Genomic DNA, 16,043 nt, shown 5'->3' with positions numbered 1-16,043 from the left:
TTGGAAGAGACGGGGTGGGTTGCAGTAGTGGATTGTCATTGTCAGATCTTCCTTTCGGACTGTTCTCAATACTGCTGGCTGCAGATACCTCCGCCAGATGAGAACGTTGTGCCTAAGAGAAGGAAGGATGGTTGGGTGGATAGGGAGCTAGCTTGTGCTGTGGGACACCTGGGTTTAATTCTTTGCTTGGCCACAGACATCCTGTGTGACTTTGGTCAAGTCACTGAGACCCAGATCCACACCGGTATTTAGGCTCTTAATTTCCATTGATTTTGGTTGAAGTTTGGAGTCTAAATAACTTTGTGGAACTGGGCCCGAGACTCTCTGTTTCCCCTCTGTAAAGGGGGAATAACATCTTTGCCTACCACAGCAGGGTGTGGTGAAAGTAGGGTTGCCAACTTTCTAATCACACAAACCAGAACACCCTCGCCCCGCCCCCTGCTCCGAGGCCCTGCCCCTCGTTCACTCCATCCCCCCTCCCTCCGTCGCTCGCTCTCCCCCACCCTCACTCACTTTCACTGGGCTGGGGCAGAGGGTTGGGGTGCAGGAGGGAGTGCGGGCTCCAGCTGGGGGTGTGGGCTCTGGGGTGGGGCTGGGGATGAAGGGTTTGGGGGGCTGCGGCAGGGGCTTGGGGTGCAGGAGGAGGTTTGGGGTGCGGACTGCAGGAGGGAGTTTGGCACGGGAGGGGGCTCAGGGCTGGGGCAGGGGGTTGGGGTGCAGGAGGAGGTTTGGGGTGTGGACTCCAGGAGGGAATTTGGGTGCCGGAGGGGGCTCAGGGTTGGGGCAGGGGGTTGGGGTGTAGGAAGGGGTGAGGGATGTGGGAGGGAATTTGGGTGCCGTAGGGGGCTCAGGGCTGGTGAGGGGTGAGGGGTGCAGGCTCTGGGAGGTAGTTAGGGTGCAGAGGGGGCTCAAGGTTGGGGCAGGGGGTTGGGGTGAGGGAGGAGGTGAGAGATGCGGGCTCTGGCCAGGCAGTGCTTACGTTGGGAGGCTCCCGGTAGCAACCCACATGTCCCTCCGGCTCCTAAGCTCAGGGGCGGCCAGAATTGCTTTCAGTAGTCCCTGGGAGATCGATGCCGATTCCGATAGACTCCCGGCCAATCCGAGAGGGTTGGCAACTAGGTGAAAGTAAAATGTTAAAGACTGTGAGGGACTCCGATACCAGGTAATAGGGCCACATAAGCACCCAAGGTATCTAGATAAAGGTTTGTCGTGTAGCCCAACTACATGCTGCCATCCTGGTCTGAAATATCAGGGCTGGGGTGCAAATCATCCAAAGAATATGATTACATCATGCCAGCAAGTGTCACTCCGCTCCAATTAGATCTCCAAGACAGCAAAAGCCTTTAGGCCTTATTGGGCCTGGCTCGATGCCGTTCAATAAGGCTTTAGAGGTGTGACAAGCTTTGCCAAAGCGTATGAAAAACGTCCGGCCCCTGAGTCAGGGCCACGCAGGAACGATCCATTTGTCATTACTCTCCATGCGTGATCAGGTGCTAAGAAGCTACCTGGTGCAATGCCATCTTGTGGGTACGGGCGCCCGCATGGGGAAGGGGCCAGGAGTCTGTCCCTTAAAGTTCAGTTGCTCTTCTGAGCCCAGCGACTGCTCTTTGCTAGCCGCCCCGAGGTACAAGCTTCCCTACTTTTGGAACGACCTCGCCCCTTTCAGCTCTGCGTCAGCCAGCACAGCGCCAGAGGGGAGCGGACGCTGCACCCTCCGCAGGGGTTATGTAGTGGGCGCTCTTCCCCGGTGCGGCAGGGGGAAGAGGCTCTGGGGTCTCTGCGCCATCCCCACAGCAGTCTGCCTCCATCTGTCATCTTTGCCCCCAGCCGGCTCTCTTCGGCCGACTCCTTTGGACCAAACAGACAACTTCATTACAGGGCAGTGAGGCTCAGATCATCTTATCCCAGCCCGAAATGTTGCTTTTTGCCGGGAAACTCCCTCTTCTGAGGAGAAAATGGGGGCTGGCTCCAGGATGTAGTTAGTTTTTTGCGGGGGGGAGTGAGACAGAGGGAGGGAGGCAGTCTGTGGTCACACATTTAAAGTGACAGCACACTCGAAGGCGATTGACTAGGAACTTTAAAATGCATTTAATGTGTGTGCAATGTGTTTTTTCAAATATCATCGCTCCTTGAGCTGGGCTGGGAGCCTGAGGCCATGGGTCTCTGGAAGGGCCCCAGTGGGTGCCGGAACTCCCCTAGCAGGAAGCAGCTGTTAATGCTCTGGCTGCAGATCAGGGCACCTGGGACAAGAGAGGAGGAGGAGGAACAAAGGAGACCATGGGGGTATCCTGGAAGATTCCTCCACCCCTCACATCCCATAGCACAGTGGGATTTATTTGCTGCAATGAAATCTAGCTGGCCACTAACTGTGAAATGAGAGCTGAGACCACGGAGCACATGGCGTGTGGCTGTGGGGGTGCATGTGCGCACGTGGGTGGGTGCTAGGGTGACCAGACAGCAAATGTGAAAAATTGGGATGGGGGTGGGGGTAATAGGTGCCTATAGAAGAAAATGCCCCAAATATTGGGACTGTCCCTATAAAATAGGGACATCTGGTCACCCTAGTGGGTGCAGGTGTGTGGCAGGTGGTTTTTTGTGGTACCTACACAAAGCCTTTAAGGTTTCTGAGCCACAGAATGCCGCACAACCCCATCTCCTTTCGTCTCGAGCTGCCCTCCTGGTGTCATGGCCAGGAGCCCCATGATGACACGAGCATTTGCGGCTTGTTCGATTCAACCACATCCTGCTGCGCACATGGCTGAGGGAAGGGGCAGGGAGCCACCAGACAGATATAATGAGGCTGGGGTGGAGGGTGTCAGGGGATTAACTGAGTAGACCAGGCCGATTAGCGCCAATGTTAATTAGCAGTTTAGGTCAGAGCCTCCCATGGTAATTGTTTATGAGGAAGTGCAGTTTATTAAGCTCATAGATCCATCCAACTGCTTTGAGATCATCTATGGGCTCCCCCAGACAGCAGCTGCTGGAAGCCAAGAATAAATGAGGAAACTCTCTGTCTAAATGATCAAAAGGAGAAAGAGAAAAAAAACCACCATTCAAACCTATCAAAATACAATTTATTTTAAATCAAACATATCCGTGTTACAAACAAATCAGCCCTCCACGACAGCCGTGCACTGAAAGGAAGGTCTGATTATACCCCCTTCCTTCTCCTGTATTCTTGTTTTGCAAACGTGAGCAGAATGGCAAGCTGTCTGGTAATTGAAATCTCAGAAATGTTCTGTTCTAGCAAAGGAAGAAAGGTTGGGATTGTATCCAAAACAAACTCTTTTCCTGGCTGGGTGAGTCACTCCAGAAAGGATGCGTCGCTTTCCTCGCTCTGGATTCACAACCTGCTCCGGGGCCCTCTCTACAGCAGGGGTCCTCACCCAAGAGGCCCTTCTACAGCTCAACCCGAGGCCACCTGTACGGCACTAATCCCCACCCAAGAGGCCCCCTCTCAAGTGCACAGTTTGTTGGGTTGGATAGGACCAAACCATGTGAGAACCCTGCTGTAAGTATGTCCATCCCCCCAGACTACACCAAATGCATATTAGACCCTGAAGACCCATGGTGTGGTGCACCCAGACAGCTGGGAAGCTTGCAGAGCGAGAGACCAGAGTATTCACAAGTAGCAACATACTAGGGATCAGGGCTTTGGAGCGGAGCCCGGAGCTGGAGCGCGGAGCAGCTCTGGAGCAGTGGAGCTGCGGGTTTTTGCCTGGAGCTGGAGTGGATCCAGAGCACAGTTCCAAAGCCCTACTAGGGACCCTCCTCTGACATAGATTCTGAATGAAAGGACCTCAGGAAATATATTACTGTAGATTCCTTTGGGAGGTCGTGAAGGATTTCCAATCCCAGCGAGAGCAGACTGGAGCGAACACGGTGTTTGCAAGCCATCATTCTAAACCGTCTGCTAGTGCTCTGTATGGCTATCTCCCTCCCACTCTTCGCCTGCCTTCTCTATTAGGGCAGGACCATCTCTGAGTTGCACCTAGTACAACAGGGTCCTGATCTCAATTGGAGCCTTTTGTCACTCCTGTAATACAAATAACTATTAATGAGTCTAGTGGCCTAAACAGAGCAGCTTGGAGCCCCAGGAACTCTCAGGTTCTAATCCTGGCTCTGACACTACCTCCTCCGTATGGCCACAGGCAAAACACTTAACCTGGCTGCAACTGGTTTCTATAGCTCAGTGGTTTGAGCATTGATGTGCTAAACCCAGGGTTGTGAGTTCAATCCTTGAGGGGGCCACTTAGGGATCTGGGGCAAAAAAAAATAGTTGGGGATTGGTCCTGCTTTGAGCAGTGGGTTGGACTAGATGACCTCCTGAGGTCCCTTCTAACCCTGATATCCTAAGAGCTGATGCTGTATGTGACAGAGGCCCCTATAACAGATCACTTTCCTGAGCAGATGGGATCTGCTTTCTGTGCAGCTCACACCCTCAAGGTCCTGAGTCACTTTGGGAGACTTGGTGTATTTGTTTTCATTGTGATGAGTTTAGCACAGAAATGGGGGGACAACACAGCTGACACAGATCACCAGGCTGAGTCAGAGGCAGCAGCAGATTCTAAATCCAGACCTGGATCAGAACTAGTTGTGCATATGGTGCCATGACTAATCTCACGTTGTTTTCAGGTGTTAAATCACGTGGTCCACGTTTGTTTATTTATTTATTTGTATCTGCCCAGATTTCTGTGGGTGGTAGCTATGGCAACAGGAATAAGGTGGGACTCAGAGTGAGCATTCACTGGGAATGCTGCTTAGGGGATTGGGACTGCCATGTGCATGCTCCTGAAAATAACAACGGAAGAACCTCAAAGGATTTGTGGCTCCGTTCAGACGGTTAGAGTCTCGGCCAGAGCTCCCTGGAAATATCCGTATCTCTTCAGACTTCTAAACTGGGGCTGGAAGCCTTGTGGTAACAAGAAGAACAGGAGTACTTGTGGCACCTTAGAGACTAACAAATTTATTAGAGCATAAGCTTTCGTGGACTACAGCCACTGCTGGGCTGTAGTCCACGAAAGCTTATGCTCTAATAAATTTGTTAGTCTCTAAGGTGCCACAAGTACTCCTGTTCTTCTTTTTGCAGATACAGACTAACACGGCTGCTACTCTGAAACTTGTGGTAACAAGTTACTCACAAGATTCGAGGCCTTGAGGGCCGGAAATCCCATGCTAAGAGCTTGTCTGGCAGTATTTTGACCTTTCTGCTTCGGGTCCTGGGTGGAAGCAGGAGATAGTCACACAAAGGAAAAACAGCTGGGAACGTTAAGGGAACTTTTTCAAACCTCAAAACTTCTGAGAGTGACATATTGAACCCTCATTGCCCTCCTGAGCTGAAAACTCCTAGCCCAGGTCATCCAGTACACTGCACCTTCCACACTCCCCTACTAAATGATCTGTCACAGGCTGGCCGGCCCCTTTAAATGAAGCAGATCCAGCGCCCAGGTGCTAGAACAGATGCTCCCAGTTTTGCCATTTAAGGGGTGGGGCAGCAACTTGGCCTGTAAAGAACCCAATTGCCCCTAAGGGGAAACAGAAACAGCAAGGAGTGTCTGAGGGAAAAGGCTGCTAAAATCCCCCGGTGAGGTGAGGCGAGGCGGGAACTAGGGGAGAAGGGCTTTTAGGGAGAAGGTTCTGAGAGCTGGTGCTCCGTTGAAAGAGTAAGGAAGAATCCTGCAATAGGTCCTGAAGCAGGAGGGACAGAGAGTCAAAGGGTGTTCTGAGGAACTCTGTTGGTTTTGGCTGTTTGGAAGCTAAGCGAGTCTGGCTGTGACCAGGTGTCCTTCACAGGCTGAGGACAAGCCATTATCTGACCTGGCCCTTTCTCCCAGAACTGTTCAACAAACCTGACAAGTGAGCCCAGGGAGAGAGCAGTGAAAAGCCACACAGGCTGCGGCATCATCAGCAGTTGTAGCCCAGTTGTTACTCCATTATTATGCTTCACGAGGAGAGTGACACACACAGCCACAGGCAGAAGGAGAAGGAAGGGTGGATTGTTGTGAACTGAGCTGCTCTCCGAAGCTCAGATTTAATTAAGATGTGGGGGCGATTTCACTGGAGCAAGGGAAGAAAATGAAAAGTTTGTTATTAAAAAACTTTTCAAGTCACAGGAGAGGACAGAGGCCTTTAGAACAAGCAAGCCTAGCAGGTGGTTGCGTGCACACATGCTACCAGCTCTGTCTATCGGTATTATTGCAATATGTGAAAGGACAGAAGAGATTCTTATGGAAAAAATAAAGTCTCTCAAGCAGGTATTTTGTGAGCCAAGCGTTAGCCCCGTGAAACGTTCAACTCCATCATTAAAATATTATTGCTATTCATCACCTGTAACATCAATTAGCAGGACACTGAACTTCCCCACGTAATTAATTCCCTTGTGTATCCAGTTTATGGGGTTCCAAAAGTAGCCACTTTTGGGGATGGGGATATTGAGCCTCAACAACCTTAACCGTGGCCCAAATGCTACTGCTTCTGACGCCCCTTTGCTTTGGATCCCCTACCCATGAGATCACTGTTGGGGAGAAACGACAGATAGTACGAGCCAGTGAGAAGAATCAATCAGGGGCATTAGTAGCATATGCAAAGGAGGAGGGGGTGTAATATTCCCAGATCACTTAACTGCTATAAAAATCTTATTCAGCCCTCTCCCCAGCCCTTGCGGTCTCTTGATAGACATATTTTACCACTGTTAATAGCATCATTATTGGCACTGAGGCAACAGCAGGAACTGCTCACAGAATTACCAAGTGGGGTTTGAGGTGTTTTTTCTCTTTGGGATCTGGAGGCAGTTGAATTATTATCCTGGCTCAATGCCCACACAAAAGCCTCAGTGAGTAATTCAGAGCCCCCAGCACAGGGCAGGTTGTGGGCGAGGCTGGGAGAAAGCACTGGTCAGCAAGATGCTCCTTCTCCCTCTCTCTGCTTATTTTATTCCAGCTCCCTTCCTCTTTCCTTCTCTCTGGGCGAGCTCCCATTTCAGCTAAGATTTCATCGGTGCCTTTTCCATCCTCCTCCTCCCCTCTTTTTTTCTCCCTTCCTCCATATCTGCTTTTTCTCCTTTTGTACTCCAGCTTCCTTCTCTCCATCTCTCTGCACTGGGGCCCAGATCGGCGCTGCAAACCTCTTTTAAGAACACTGTCTCACTTGCCCCGATAAGCATCATTTGAAACCAGCTGTACTGCCTGGTAGCTTAGTTCACACCCAGGGTACATCTAAACTGCAATCAGAGGTGTGACTTCAGCACTCATAGGCATATGGGGGCTATCTTGGATCTAGCTAGTTCCAATAACAATAGCAGTGGCCGCATGGGCTAGCCACTCAAGTATGTATCCAGGATCCTGGGTGCGCTGGTACAGCCCCTGCTGCCATTGTGATTGGAGCTAGCTAGATCAAAGCTAGCTTGGATCTGTCTACACCTGCTGCAGTCACACCTCTGATTGTAGTGTAGACACACCCCCAAGTGATTGCATCAGAAACAGAAAAATCTCGGTAAGCCAATAGCTTCCCAGCTGTCGTCTGTAGCTCTTTGGTGGTCTGTAGGGGCCTTGATGGAGGTCTGCAGACAGGTCACATGGTACTGGTTCTTCCACCTTATTCCCAGCTTCTAAAGTGTATTCATAGGCAGCAAAAATTCAGTAATGACTTTCCTACAGGGAACAGCATTGCTTGCCACTGGGATGTGATAGGATCATTAATGGAAGTGGGGTGGTCCGCAGGAGGCCTATTTATAGGCCATCGCTCTGAGAAAATGGGAGCTATTGGAAAAGTTTGAGAAACCTTGAGACGCAATTAGAGGCAGGGGACAAGAGGTACTTGCTGTATGTGCTAGATCTCATGCAATTCACGGTGTGTGAATAGTCAGTTCAGCTGTAGCCTCTCATGCGTTTTCCACAGGTTATCCCTGATGGTTACCCTTGTATTTTAGGGAATGATCTCTAATGTGTAAGGTCTCGGGGCAGGGACTGTCTGTTCTGAGTTTGTACAGCACCAATCACAACAGGGTCCTGGTCTGTGACCGGGTCTCCTAGGGCCTCCACTGGTACCAAGAACAATGTGGTGACCCCATTTCATTGGGCTACATGATCCACTCCAGAGGTTGTTTAGAAACCCTGGGTTAAACTCAAACCACTCTTGGGTTAACCGCAAGCCCCAGTGGTTTGGACAAACGGAGCTTGAGATGGACAAACCAGTTGGGATCTGATTAGACCAGGCTTAGTCTTGAGTCTAAAACTCAAGGCCGCAGGAGCCTTCCCAGCGACTTCAATGGGTTTTGGAGCAAGACCAAAGTGACCACAAAATGAGCCGTTTTCCTGGTTTCAATAGGTTGGGTGAATGTTTCGAAATGCTGTCCTTCTTTTCCTTTGCTGCCTCTGTGCTCCCACCCTCCAGAGGGGATTGGGAGTGACAGCATCCAACCACCATGATCCTCCAGCCTATATCCGCGCTCTGGGGAGATTTCCAGTCAAGGTGGACAGACCCGAGAGGTCCCGGTAGCTGGGAAGCTGTTTGGGCTGCTAAAAGTCTCTCTCATTTCAGCACACACAGCGATCGCCAGCCATCAAAAGCCAGAGAACAAAGCTGCAGGGATGAAAAGCTGAGAGCATGGGAGAGGAAGCGGGGCTTGTAAAACAAGCGTGCGAGATATTTTGCTTGAGTGGCCCTGGGGTCTGGGCTTCTGAGACGCGGCCTCTGGAAGCAGCAGCGTGTGCTGCTCCCCGGGAGGCGGTGTCGGATCTGGCCCTGTCACTGAAGTGATGGCAAGGAGATTGCAAAAGCCTTCCCAAAGGGACCAATTAGAAATGAAAAACCTCACTTCAGCCATCTCGGCATTGTTTTTATCATGTCCCCTTTCTCTGTGTTACTAGACCATGCTGTTGTTTTGAATGAAACAGGCACATCTGGGTTCAGCCTCACGCCAGTCGTGGGGGGCTGGGCCAGAATCATTTAGCTGCACCCCTGAATATGGGATCCCAGATCCAAGTGTACCCCAGAGATAGGCTGACCAGATAGCAAGTGTGAAAAATCAGGACAGGGAGTGGGGGGTAATAGGAGCCTATATTTAAAAAAGCCCCAAATATCCGGACTGTCCCTATAAAATCGGGACATCTGGTCACCCTACCCAGAGAGCAAGAGAGAGAGAGAGCGTGTACACACACGTACGTACGCACCTTAGCTAAAGGCCAGTTGGCTTTTAACTCATGCGGTAGAGGCTCATGCACTAGGCTCCAGGTTCGATTCCGACCACCACGATCTGTCGGCGTTACACAAGCATCTTATTTTGCAAAAGCGAAATCCAGTTCAGGAGATTTTGCAAAGCAGAACCTCCCTTGATTTTGTCCTTCTCTAATCTCTCTGCCTCTGAAAGCCCATCTGGTGCATTTGGGGAATATATTTTCAGCTGCTGCTTCTCCTACTACCTCTACCAAAGATTCCAGAAGAACAGAGCTGGGTGATTACTAAGAGAAACCTGGACTCGTGAATACTGTTGAGACTAACTTGCCAAGCTCAGTGCAGCGTGATCTGTGGGGTTGTATTATTAGTTATTCTGCTGCTTTCTAACGACCCCTGGGCATTGCTGAAACATTCACAAATCGCCAAAGTCTCATGAGTGGGAGTGCAAATTATTATTGGTCTGAAAATCCACACTAGACAGTGTCTCATTTGCCATTGGCTAGTCATCACTCTAAGGTAAAAACTTTGTCATCCAATGAGAGGGCAGCCTCAATACCACATGACTTAGGTAACACACCCCAAATAGTGAATAGATGAAGTAAACACTTTGCAAATGTCCAATCGGCTGGAAATTGTTTGTCCAAACTGGCCAGTGACTGAGTTCTTTTGGTCATGGACTATCTTTTACTCAGTTTGTACAGTGCCTAGCACGAAGGGGGCCATATGCTGACTGGGGCCTATCGGCTCTACTAGAATACAACTACAACAATAACAGTAATAATAAATTCAAAGACAAATTGGCTTGAGTCACAAACAGAAAGGGGGGGCTGACGTCACAAGGAATGTTATTCCCAGTGCATAATTCAACCCAGTGCTAATTCCACCCATGCCTTGTCCTCTGCATGAAGATGCTATAGGTCACATGAATGTCTTCAAACCCCCTCCTTTCCTGAATCTTACCTTCTAAGAGCAGGCTTGTTGCCTCCATCTTTCGCTCTATGCTTAGGAATCACATACCCCTGAAGCTTGTCCCTGTAGTTGCCTCTATTCTAATGCCCAGCACCTGTCTGCTGCAAGCACGGAGTTAGTTGCTGGCTTTTGGTTTCTGCGATCAGTCCCTGAATTGTTTCTTGGTCATGGTGTTGTCATGGAAGGCCACTATTTAGCCCTTCCTTTATTTCTTTCCATTATTCCTTGTTCAATCCTCTATGTCCTTTGTCAGCCCCTACTTCCAGGCTTTCCATGGGATCTCTGGTCTATTGAGTTCTCATTGCAAATAGAACCAGACATGCCAGAGGACCATGAAAGAAGCGGTTCTCATGAGCTCAGTTTTGCAGAATCATTTTTGGTTAGCTCAGATGAGTATGCAAACTTCTTGGTGTTTTTCTGACTGCAACTGAACTTCTCAAGAGTTCACCCATCGCTTGCCCACTCCAAAAATTCAGTCAAGCCCATAGGGGGCTTGGTTCCCATGCTGACTAGTAGCTACCTGCCGGACACTGATGGAACTGGAGATAGGACGGTAATTCATTTCTGAGAGTTCCCTGCATCAAAGCACTGAGACAAGATGGTGAAGGACACAATGATGAGCTCTACTGACCATGTTCGCACTGCATGGGTAATCAAACAGCCCTCGCTAATCTCCCAAAGTCCTGGTCCAGCATCCACTAGGCTCAGAGCAAAAGCTGGGGTGGGATCTTTGGTTTTCCATAGTGCTGGCCCAGGAGCTGGAGAGGATGTCCCCAGGATGTTACAGAGGGCAACACGGCATTCTAGAGAGTGCACGATAGAGCCTCCCTTCTCCTTCCACATTAAGTTCAAGTGGCTGATCCTCACGTCTACACCAGTGCTCTGTTCTCCTCCTACATCGCTAGCAGGGCCAGCTCCAGCTTTTTTGCCGCCCCAAGCGGCGAAGCGGGATGGGGGAGATAAAGCCGATCGGTGGCACTTTGGCGGGAGCTCAATCGCACCGCTTCATTCTTCAGCGGCAATTCGGCAGCGAGTCCTTCGCTCAAAGAGGAAGAGAGGGACCGAGGGACTTGCCGCCGAAAACCCAGACATGCCGCCCCTTTCCATTGGCCACTCCAAGCACCTGCTTCCTTCGCTGGTGCCTGGAGCTGGCCCTGATCGTTAGCAGCTCCTGACTGTCTCCTGACTGCGGCTTAAGGCGCCTTCACCCATTTCAGACTTCGTGCCGTTTCTCGGGCTACCCTGTGAGCTCAGAACAGCTTCCCAATGAACAGCCACCAAAGGCCTGATTGGCTTCTTCAGGGCAGGGACATTTACCTTTCAGCAGACCTGCCTTCTGCATGGCACCCTGACCAACCTTGGACATGCTAAATACTGCTGTTGCTAACGGGTGCATTTTCAGCATGATGCTGCATCAGGACTGAGAATGCTGGTGCTTAATCAGGAGCATATAGTGGCCTCCCCTTATGCCAGGCTGTATTTTCTTTGACATCGCTGTGCAGAGAACTCAGCACATGTCATTGCTTTCAAGACTTCTCCGCTCTATGTAGGTTTTTATACTCCCCCACCAACCCCCGGCCCTGCATTATCCGCCCACCGTTCTGGCTGGCTTCCTTCAGCACTGCTCCTGGTTGTGCTTTTCATAACTGCAGGTGGTGGGGTTTGATAGCCTGGGAGTCCTTGCTGTTACGGGAGTGCTCACTAGCTGTAGAGGGTTCGTTAATAGATCCACAGGAGAGGGTGCTCATGCATATGCAGCGTAGCTGCCGGTTTTGTAGGACCGGTTTTGTAGCTCTGATTGTGGCAGACTGCAACTGGCTTCTTTTGTGCAGCTCTTACCACTGGGCACTGTTCAGATACTGGGTTCACTAACACGAGGGAGCTGGAGGTAGAATTCCCAGCTGGAGGAGACACCTGATGGAGCTCGCACACCAGCGTGTAGCCATGGCGGTGCAGACAGGGGGAGGGGCTAGCCGCCCCGCATAGGGCCTAACGTCTTGGACGGGATCGTACTGGGGGCACCTAACCATGCACACAGCTACGGCTATACTGTCTGAGTTTGTGTGTGGCGCATTGTTTTCTATTCGAGTAATCCATTGGTCTTAATAACTATTCATTGTTAGTAACTTCACAACAGTCTTTATTAGATACATAGTTAACATCTAGACAGAGCCTCTTAACTCCGGTCCATCTCTGTCTACCCTAAACCCACCCACCTCCTCCCACGGTCAGCTCCCACACGCTGGAGAGGCTGTTCAGCCTCTTAAAGCCACAGTAAGACCACACCGCTGGGCCTCTTCGAGCTGGAGATGGCCCCTCCTGCTGCAGCGTGTACGTCCCTGGAGTTCCACAGGGCTGAATTCGACCCACTGTATTTTGCAGTGCCGCCAGTGGCTCTGCGAGGAGCCGGAACCGGGTGTAATGCATGGAAAGGGGATTCTTCCCTGTTGCTCCTGCTGGCTCCTTAGCTCCCAGACTCATGAGTGTTGCCAGAAAGGGTCTCTCTAAGTCATGGATGGGACCGCTTGTGAAATCCCTTTGCGTGGCCCATCCTGGAAGGGAACCTGTGCTGCCCCAGGCTGCCTTTGCCCCGGGGGATGCCTGAGCTGGGGAAAACCAGTCTGTGCTTTTAACACACACAGCAGCACCTGGTGCCACCCTCCAGCCCCTCCCTAGCACAAGCTGGCTGTCCTTTTTGGGCATCCAATTTAGCGCCCTGACAGCAAGCGGAGTCCCTTTGATTCAGGCAGACGGTGCGGGTTTAATGATTCTAATTTCCTTTGTCTCTTCCACACTGCCTCGTTCGCAGGGCAGGGATGAAAAGCCTGCAGTGTGGTAATTGCTACTGCAGACACATCCCACTAAAACGCAGGGGAGAAACCTTTGCAGAAAATTTCTAGCATTAAATATTCTGCCAAGACTAATGAGACTAGTAACTAGGACAGAGAAAGACCAGCCACGGCTGGCGGGGCCCAGTGTGCTGCTCTTAAAGCACAGAGAATGCAACAACGATATTTTTCTGGCCACCGAGGGTGTTAAAACGCATCTCCTGGCTCTGCATTCCACTCCTTAGGATTCATTCCCTTCCCTGTGTAAATCTGCAGGCCACCCACCCACCCACCAGCTCTGCATGGATTTAACTCCTTCCCTTTCTCCTCCTAACCCTGCATGAGCCAGGGGGAACTCGTCCCAGTCAGCCCCCTTCCTACCTGCATTGAGTTCATTTCCATCTAGCCCGTTCCCACCATAACCCCTGCATGAAACAGAGTGAATGTTTCCCCTTAGCCCAATGGACTGGGGTGGACCCCGCACCCCCAGTCCAGCTGCCTCCGTGTCTTTAAGTGAAGCTGGGAGCAGTCTGAGTCCTTGAGTTACAGATCTGAGCTGTGGGATGAGCAATGACCTTGCCCTGACTCTGTCTCTGGACATAAAGATAACACATGCTTGTTCTCTTCTCAGTTGCACCGATCCACCCCAATTTTGCTGCAGAATCTGGCCCATTCCACTGAAAATAAACTGGACACTTTGTGGAAACCTCACAGCTCTCATTGACCAGCTCGTCCCCTCCCTCAGCGTTTGAAACCCAGGAGCTACGCAGAGACCTTGGGTAACCGGCGACCCAGTGCAGCCAGCGTTTGGCTCAGGTCCATTCACAGTCAAAGAGAAGGGATGGGCTTGAAACGAAGTCTCCATAGCAGAGCTGGTTGAAACTTGGGATTCCCCTTTTGGGGGAAATACTGATATTTCAGATGGTTTTTTTTCTGTTCCAGTTCCAGGCTCCCCAACTCCCCAGACTTCCAGGGACCCGAGTTGCCTGGAAACCCTGGGACCCCTGGCTGTGTGGCAGCCCCCACATGGGCTGCTGCAGAACCAGTGGGTTGAGAAGCCTGGGGGAGCCCCACCAAGAGGGCTGCTGGGGAGCTCAAGCTTTTGTTTAGATTTTCTCTGTGGAAAAATCAAAATTTTCCGGCACAACTGAAGAAAATTTCAATCTTGGCCAAAGTGCATTTTCTGTCAGAAGAGCCTTCTCGTGGAAAATTCCCAACCAGCTCTTGTCCCCTGGCTTGGCCCAAGGAGAGCAGGAACCCAGAGAGCACAGGAGGGGGACGAAACTTGGCCCATTTGTTTTTCTCTCTTCAGAGATCACGGACTCCGTTTTGCGGTCTGCCACTCCCACAGCAGAGGTCTTTGGGTTTGGGAAGCCAATGAATTCCATCTCAGCTGGCAGATCCAGCTCCCTGACCAGCCTCCTTTAAGGTGTATCAGATTGGTAATAAAATGAGTAGAGACTTGGCCAGATTTTATCAGATCAAATTGCTTCTTAGTAGCAAACGTTGCAATACCGTTTGCAGGAGGTTAGGCACCAAATAAGGGACTTGCTTTAAAACACCAGACAGGTAGTCACCCTATCCTATCGCAGTACTCAGTCCCATCCCCTTGTACGATTGTTATCCAGGGCCCAGGGCAAAGGACAGTCTGCATGGTAATTACTCCTAGGTTTGTGAAGTGGCATTACCAAGTAAGCTAAAGGAACCTGTGTTGTTTTTTGCTAGTTGCAAGGTGCTCATTGTACCCTATCAAACATGACAGAGCCAGATCTTCAGCTAGCATAAATCAGTGCCACTTCCTTGGCTATGGTAGTGCTACACAGGTTTACTCCAGCCGAGAATCTGGCCCCCAGTGGTCCTGTTCCCTCCGACATTCAGCTTTACAAGGACACATGTGAAACATTTCTTCATATGAAACCATGCTGAGAGACTGGTTGAGACTTAAATCTTTTAAAGAAAAGCTGCCGTTTTGGAGCAAACATTAAAATAGATCAGGTTGAAGGCAAATCCACTTACACCAAGAAATTGTTCTTATCTCAGGACTTACTACTGTGCGTGTGTGCATGTCCGTCTGTCTGTCCCACTGCCCCCTGCTGGATGGAATCAGACCTGCTCAACTGTGTGTCATCAGCCCTGTACAGCTACCAGGCAATGGTACATGAATAGCATAATGGCCAACAAGGGTCAGGTTAGAGACTCTTGCCTATATGCTCGGGGTATTACTGATCGCCATATTTGGGGTCGGGAAGGAATTTTCCTCCAGGGTAGATTGGCTGAGCCTCTGGAGGTTTTTCGCCTTCCTCCGCAGCATGGGGCAGGGATCACTAGCAGGAGGGTCTCAGCCGATTGAAGTCACTAAACCACAGGATTGGGGACTTCAACGGCAGAGTCCAGGGAAGGGTCTTGCGGCCTGCATCATGCAGGGGGTCAGACCAGATGATCATAATGGTCCCTTCTGACCTTAAAGTCTATGAGTCTATGATGGAGATCCTCCTTAAGCTGACATGGTAACAGTTCATGCTTTTGAAGCAGAGGATCTGGGTTCTATCGCAGAAGTTGCCATGTAATTCTGAGTGGCCATAACGTGCACCATAGTAATGAGGGCTCAGCCAATAGGACAAGTCTTTCACAACTGATATTTCTTCACATTTTGGCACAAATCTGCCTTTGTATTCATGCCCCTGTTGTGTTCTCTTCCTAACATCCCCCTGATTGAGTTTACATGCATGAATGCTCATAGAGATGGATTTTAAGCTCTGATACGCGTGGAAAGCAAATTTTTAAATTCGCTTTCCACAAGCATTTGCACCAGGAATGTGATCATAAGAGTTCCACAAACCCATAAGAGTTCCACAAACCCATGCACTAGGAATGCGATCATAGGAGTTAGATTGGGCCCAGTGGGACGCACAAGCAGTACCCCGGGCCAGTGTCTCTGGCCACTCCCCACTCAACAGCAGAGCTCAAATTCTAAATATTAAAACAAAAAATTCCAGTAAACTGGATTGATTTGAAAACAACTGTGTTTTGGGGAAATCCATCAAACCAGTTATTTTGTTACCTATTATTTGT

The 16,043-nt window shown here is 50.4% G+C and overlaps 1 long non-coding RNA gene across 1 annotated transcript in view; it reads left to right on the top strand.

The window, feature by feature from the left end:
- Positions 1-14,372, top strand: part of LOC128826200 (uncharacterized) — a 38,281-nt gene extending 23,909 nt beyond the window's left edge. The window contains exon 3 of the long non-coding RNA XR_008442816.1: positions 13,603-14,372. This is a non-coding gene — a long non-coding RNA (uncharacterized LOC128826200). The remainder of the gene's footprint in view (positions 1-13,602) is intronic.
- Positions 14,373-16,043: the final 1,671 nt, after the last annotated feature.

This window comes from Malaclemys terrapin, chromosome 19 (assembly GCF_027887155.1).
Source record: "Malaclemys terrapin pileata isolate rMalTer1 chromosome 19, rMalTer1.hap1, whole genome shotgun sequence".
Lineage (NCBI taxonomy): Eukaryota > Metazoa > Chordata > Testudines > Emydidae > Malaclemys > Malaclemys terrapin.
This window is presented reverse-complemented; position numbering and strand designations above follow the sequence as displayed.